This window comes from Oncorhynchus nerka, unplaced genomic scaffold (genome assembly GCF_034236695.1).
Source record: "Oncorhynchus nerka isolate Pitt River unplaced genomic scaffold, Oner_Uvic_2.0 unplaced_scaffold_6774, whole genome shotgun sequence".
NCBI lineage: Eukaryota > Metazoa > Chordata > Actinopteri > Salmoniformes > Salmonidae > Oncorhynchus > Oncorhynchus nerka.
Window position 1 is genome coordinate 1,414 of NW_027034541.1, and position 6,798 is coordinate 8,211.

Consider the following 6,798-nt stretch of genomic DNA (forward strand, 5'->3'; position numbering starts at 1 on the left):
AGCACCCTAATCCCTATGGGCCCTGGTCAAATGGTACCCTATTCCCTTATGGGCCCTGGTCAAATGGTACCCTATTCCCTATGGGCCTGTGTCCAAGGCAGTGCTCAACAGTGCTATTTGGGCCATCGTCATACATGGTGTTCATCCTCCTGGTGCCCAATTATCCTCCTGTATCCCTCTATGTGCCTGTGTGACCTTCTGCTAATGGAGCTAGAGGCATGGGATCCATATCTCCCCTCTGTCTCTCTCTCTGTCTCTCTCTGCCTCTCTCTCTCTCTCTCTGTCTGTCTCTCTCTCTCTCTCTCTCTCTCTCTCTCTCTCTCTCTCTCTCTCTCTCTCTCTCTCTCTCTCTCTCTCTCTCTCTCTCTCTCAGACCTACTGCGCAACTCTAGCTTAATGTGATGAAATACGCTACATGACCAAAAGTATGTGGACACCTACTCGTCGAACGTCTCATTCCAAAATCATGGACATTAATATGGAGATGGACCCCCTTTGCTGCTATAACAGCCTCCACTCTTCTGGGAAGTCATTAATATGGAGTTGGACCCCCCTTTGCTGCTATAACAGCCTCCACTCTTCTGGGAAGTCATTAATATGGAGTTGGTCCCCCCTTTGCTGCTATAACAGCCTCCACTCTTCTGGGAAGTCATTAATATGGAGTTGGACCCCCCCTTTGCTGCTATAACAGCCTCCACTCTTCTGGCAAGTCATTAATATGGAGTTGGTCCCCCCTATAACAGCCTCCACTCTTCTGGAAAGACATTAATATGGAGTTGGACCCCCTTTGCTGCTATACCAGCCTCCACTCTTCTGGGAAGTCATTAATATGGAGCTGGTCCCCCCTTTGCTGCTATAACAGCCTCCACTCTTCTGGGAAGTCATTAATATGGAGTTGGTCCCCCTTTTCTGCTATAACAGCCTCCACTCTTCAGGGAAGTCATTAATATGGAGTTGGACCCCCCCTATAACAGCCTCCACTCTTCAGGGAAGTCATTAATATGGAGTTGGTCCCCCCTATAACAGCCTCCACTCTTCAGGGAAGTCATTAATATGGAGTTGGTCCCCCCTTTGCTGCTATAACAGCCTCCACTCTTCTGGGAAGTCATTAATATGGAGTTGGTCCCCCCTTTGCTGCTATAACAGCCTCCACTCTTCAGGGAAGGCTTTCCACTAGATGTTGGAACATTGCTGCTATAACAGCCTCCACTCTTCTGGGAAGTCATTAATATGGAGTTGGTCCCCCCTTTGCTGCTATAACAGCCTCCACTCTTCTGGGAAGTCATTAATATGGAGTTGGTCCCCCCTATAACAGCCTCCACTCTTCTGGAAAGACATTAATATGGAGTTGGACCCCCTTTGCTGCTATACCAGCCTCCACTCTTCTGGGAAGTCATTAATATGGAGTTGGACCCCCCCCCTTTGCTGCTATAACAGCCTCCTCTCTTCTGGGAAGGCATTAATATGGAGTTGGTCCCCCCTTTGCTGCTATACCAGCCTCCACTCTTCTGGGAAGTCATTAATATGGAGTTGGTCCCCCCTATAACAGCCTCCACTCTTCTGGAAAGACATTAATATGGAGTTGGACCCCCTTTGCTGCTATACCAGCCTCCACTCTTCTGGGAAGTCATTAATATGGAGCTGGTCCCCCCTTTGCTGCTATAACAGCCTCCACTCTTCAGGGAAGTCATTAATATGGAGTTGGTCCCCCCTTTGCTGCTATAACAGACTCCACTCTTCAGGGAAGGCATTAATATGGAGTTGGTCCCCCCTTTGCTGCTATAACAGCCTCCACTCTTCAGGGAAGGCTTTCCACTAGATGTTGGAACATTGCTGCAGGGACTTGCTTCCATTCAGCCACAAGAACATTAGTGAGGTCGGGCACTGATGTTGGGCGATAAGGCCTGGCTCTCAGTCGGCGTTCCAATTCATCCCAAAGGTGTTCGATGGGGTTGAGGTCAGGGCTCTGTGCAGGCCAGTCAAGTTCTTCCACACCGAGCTTGACAAACCATTTCTGTATGGACATCGCTTTTGACCACGGGGCGTTGTCATCCTGAAAAAGGGAAGGGCATTATGGGGTATTGTGGGTAGATTGCTGAGGATGTGTTTGGTATTTAATCCATTTTAGAATAAGACTGTAACGTAACAAAATGTGGTAAAAGCCAAGGGGTCTGAATACTTTCCGAAGGCCCTGTATGTGATGAAATGATTTGAGAATTGGTCTAACCAGGAATGTCTAATCTAGAACAGATACTGATGGACAGAGATATGGAGGTTCTCTCTAAATAAAAATACTGTTATTCATTCTATTATAGTCTTTGCTTTCTATGATATGCTAGTCTATTCTATTCTGTTCTGTTCTATACTGTTCTATTCTCGTTTTATTCTATTCTGTTGTATTCTATTCCTTTCTGTTGTATTCTATCATGTTGTATTCTATTATGTTGTATTCTATTCTATTCTGTTGTATTCTATTCTATTCTGTTCTATTCTGTTATATTCTATCCTGTTGTATTCTATTTTGTTGTATTCTATTCTATTCTGTTGTATTCTATTCTATTCTGTTCTATTCTGTTGTATTCTATTCCTTTCTGTTGTATTCTATTCTGTTGTATTCTATTATGTTGTATTCTATTCTATTCTGTTGTATTCTATTCTATTCTGTTGTATTCTATTCTATTCTGTTGTATTCTATCCTGTTGTATTCTATTTTGTTGTATTCTATTCTATTCTGTTGTATTCTATTCTATTCTGTTGTATTCTATTCTCTTGTGTTCTATTATTTTGTATTCTATTATGTTGTATTCTATTCTATTCTGTTGTGTTCTATTCTATTCTGTTGTATTCTATTGTATTCTGTTGTATTCTATTCTGTTGTATTCTATTCTATTTTGTTGTATTCTATTCTATTTTGTTGTATTCTATTCTATTATGTTGTATTCTATTCTGTTGTATTCTATCCTGTTGTATTATATTCTGTTGTATTCTATTCTGTTGTATTCTATTCTGTTGTATTCTATTCTGTTGTATCGTATTCTATCCTGTTGTATTCTATTCAGTTCCGTTCTATTTTACCCATAATATAGCAGATTTAATTTGAAATGCTGTGACTGCTCCTTCCAATAATCAGCTGACATACAACAGCTCCTACTGGCTGGTTGAACCATCTGTCTGTCATAAATCCAAGTGTTGCATATGTATAGCTAAAGAGTCAATAAATAAAACAGCTGTTTAGAGCCATTTAGGAACTATACAGTCCAGTGATCCTAAGAGGACTATTTCCACTCCAGGGTTATTATCTCAGTGGTGCCCCCTGGGACATCTGATCTGGGGCCGCTCTTTAAAGTCAATGGTCCTTAGATCATGTTCTCAGAGGACCACTATGGGGACTGTCTAGGAGTCTCTGTTCAGTCTCTTACTGAAGATAGCCTGCGCTATTGCTCTCTCTCCACTGGGGATACGTGATAAGAATTAAGACGTGCTCAAGTCATGGTCCGATCTGCAATTTTCTACATTGTACACTAGATGTCACTCTTGTTCAATTATTTGAAGGGTCTCAATCTATTTAGAACCACTGTTGTCTTGGAGGTTCTCTATCTATTGAACCACTGTTGTCTTGGAGGGTCTCTATCTATTGAACCACTGTTGTCTTGGAGGTTCTCTATCTATTGAACCACTGTTGTCTTGGAGGTTCTCTATCTATTGAACCACTGTTGTCTTGGAGGGTCTCTATCTATTGAACCACTGTTGTCTTGTAGGGTCTCTATCTATTGAAACACTGTTGTCTTGGAGGGTCTCTATCTATTGAAACACTGTTGTCTTGGAGGGTCTCTATCTATTGAACCACTGTTGTCTTGGAGGGTCTCTATCTATTGAACCACTGTTGTCGTGGAGGGTCTCTATCTATTGAACCACTGTTGTCTTGGAGGGTCTCTATCTATTGGAGGGTCTCTATCACTTAGTTTATACAGGCAGCCAATTTCTGACCCCTTTTCCCAATTATTGGCAAAAGATCTGATCTGATTGGTCACAATAACAATTAGTGGGGAAATATGAGGTACAAATATGTCGTTCTGCCCCTGAACAAGGCAGTTAACCCACTGTTCCTAGGCCAGTTAACCCACTGTTCTAGACCAGTTAACCCACACCCTAGACCAGTTAACACACTGTTCCTAGGCCGTCATTAAATAAGAATTTGTTCTTAACTGACTTGCCTAGTTAATTAAAGGTTCAAAAATAAAAAATTCCCACTAGATGTCGGTCTCTCCCTGTCTTGACTAGCGGTGGAAAAGGTACTCAGTTCTCAAACTGGAGTAAAAGTAAAGATACCTTCATAGAAAATGACTCAAGTAAAAGTGAAAGTCACCCGGTGAAAAAACTACTTGAGTAAAAAGTCTAAAAGTAGTTGGTTTTAAATATACTTCAGTATCAAAGTAAAAGTGTAAATCATTTCACCTTGTTTATATTCAGCCAATCAGACGGCAGCATTTTCTTTTTTAAGGATATCAGGGACTCACTCCAACGCATTTAAAACAGCAGAAGCATTTGTATTTGTTGGTGAGTCCGTCAGATCAGGAGGCGGGGATGACTCTGGAGAAGCAGGGATGACTCTGGAGAAGTGGGGATGACTCTGGAGAAGTGTGTGAATTGGACAGTTGTCCTGTCCTGCTAAGTATTCAAAATGTAACGAGGACTTTTGGGTGTCGAGGAAAATGTACAGACTAAAAATAACATTATTTTCTTTAGGAATATAGTGAAGTAAAAGTAAAAGTTGTAAAAAATATATATAAAGTACAGATACCCCAAAACAACTACTTACAGTAAGTAGTACTTTAAAGTATTTTTACTTAATTACTTTACACCTCTGGTCTTGAGTGGTTTCATAGCTTTACTTCTACTAAAAGAGAAGACTTCCATACTGACTGAGGGAAGTCACAAACTCTGTCCGTGAAGAGTTAACTTTTCAGCAGTATTCTGCTGCCTCCCCAGTCCGTCTCCTCCTCCTCTTCTCCTCCCACACAACTCCAGCCATATAAACAAAACCGTTACATTTGTACTGGTGTTATTTTGTCCATTTCCTGGATTCGCCAAGTCCGTTGGAGTTCTACCCAGGCGCGCAGGGGAGAGAGATGGCACACAGTGAGAACCAACAGTCGTCCTTTTCTGATATAATAGAATTAAACGTCGGCGGGCAAGTGTATGTAACTCGACATGCAACTTTAGTCTCCGTCCCAAACTCTCTCCTGTGGACTATGTTCGCACAGAAGAGCCCTACAGAACTACCGAAAGACAGCAAAGGACGCTACTTCTTTGACCGGGACGGATTTCTGTTCAGGTATATTCTGGATTATCTGCGGGAAAGGGACATCGTTCTACCGGACTTCTTTAAGGAGAGGGGTCGGTTACAGAAGGAGGCAGAGTTCTTCCAGCTGCACGAGCTCGCACAGCGCCTCAGACCGGCAGTGAGTAAAGATAACTCTCTCGGGGACGAGCTGTGCGCCCATGGGGACCCGGAAGAGGCTTCGCTCGCTTGCGCTCTGGGTAGTAGCAGCATCACCACGACCGCGGTGAGCAGCCCGACTCCGAGCCTTCGCTCCCCGTTCCAGAAGCATGGCTATATTACCATTGGTTACCGGGGCTCCTACACCATCGGGAGGGATATTCAAACGGACGCCAAGTTCAGGCGTGTGGCCAGAATAACGGTTTGCGGAAAGACGTCCCTGGCCAAAGAAGTTTTCGGTGAGACTCTGAATGAGAGCAGAGACCCGGACAAACCACCTGAGAGGTACACTTCCCGGTACTATCTGAAGTATAACTTTCTGGAGCAGGCGTTCGACAGGCTCGCGGAGGTCGGGTTCCGCATGGTGGCTTGCAGCTCCACGGGCACGTGCAGCGTACGCGAGCAGCGACCCGAACGAGGACAAAATCTGGACCAGCTACACCGAATACGTGTTCTCCCGGGACTGAACAACCCGCTAGGTAGCTTTACCTGAGGGTACTGGGACAGTGACGTCGCGTGACGCTCACCTGTACGGTAGAGAGACTACCTGCAGAAATGTGAAAACTCCTCGATCTTCTCTATATGTCCCATCTGATTATGGGAAAGGTTAAAGGTTACTGAGGATTATTCTGAAAGTATGGACATATTGGTTGTTGTTTTGCCCAGGCCTATATAAGGCTAATGGAGGTATGTTTCATGTTGCAGACCAGACTATATTATACAGTTATTATACGACTGTTGTGACAGAATGCTCTCAATGTGTTTATACTAACATTAAACACACACACAAACACACCACACAAATATTAACACACACACACACACCACACACACACACACATTCACCACACACACACACAAACATTAACACACACACACAAACCACACAAACATTAACACACACACACACACCACACAAACATTAACACACACACACCACACAAACATTAACACACACACCACACAAACATTAACACACACACACACACACACACACACACACAACACTCAGATTGGGGATCCAGCCCGTTTCCTTAAGTTGGGATCTTAACCCTGCAGAACGTTACGTTTGGATTTGTGTTTTGTTGCAATTCAGTATTAAAAAATCATGAACACTTTGCTGCGCTTTGGTCTCATTCATCTAACGACGGACGTAACACACACACCACACACACAAACATGTACACACACACACACACTCACACACATGTTCCCAGAACAAGCACAATGCAAGGTGTGTGAGGGTGGACAGGCTGTTGAACCTAACTCCCTCCTGGCTCTGAGCTTGGTTTGACAGG

The 6,798-nt window shown here is 43.6% G+C and overlaps 1 pseudogene; it reads left to right on the top strand.

Moving 5' to 3' along the window:
• The first annotated feature begins 4,620 nt into the window (after positions 1–4,620).
• On the top strand, positions 4,621–6,618 carry LOC115121453 (BTB/POZ domain-containing protein KCTD12-like; annotated as a pseudogene).
• The last annotated feature ends 180 nt before the right edge of the window (positions 6,619–6,798 follow it).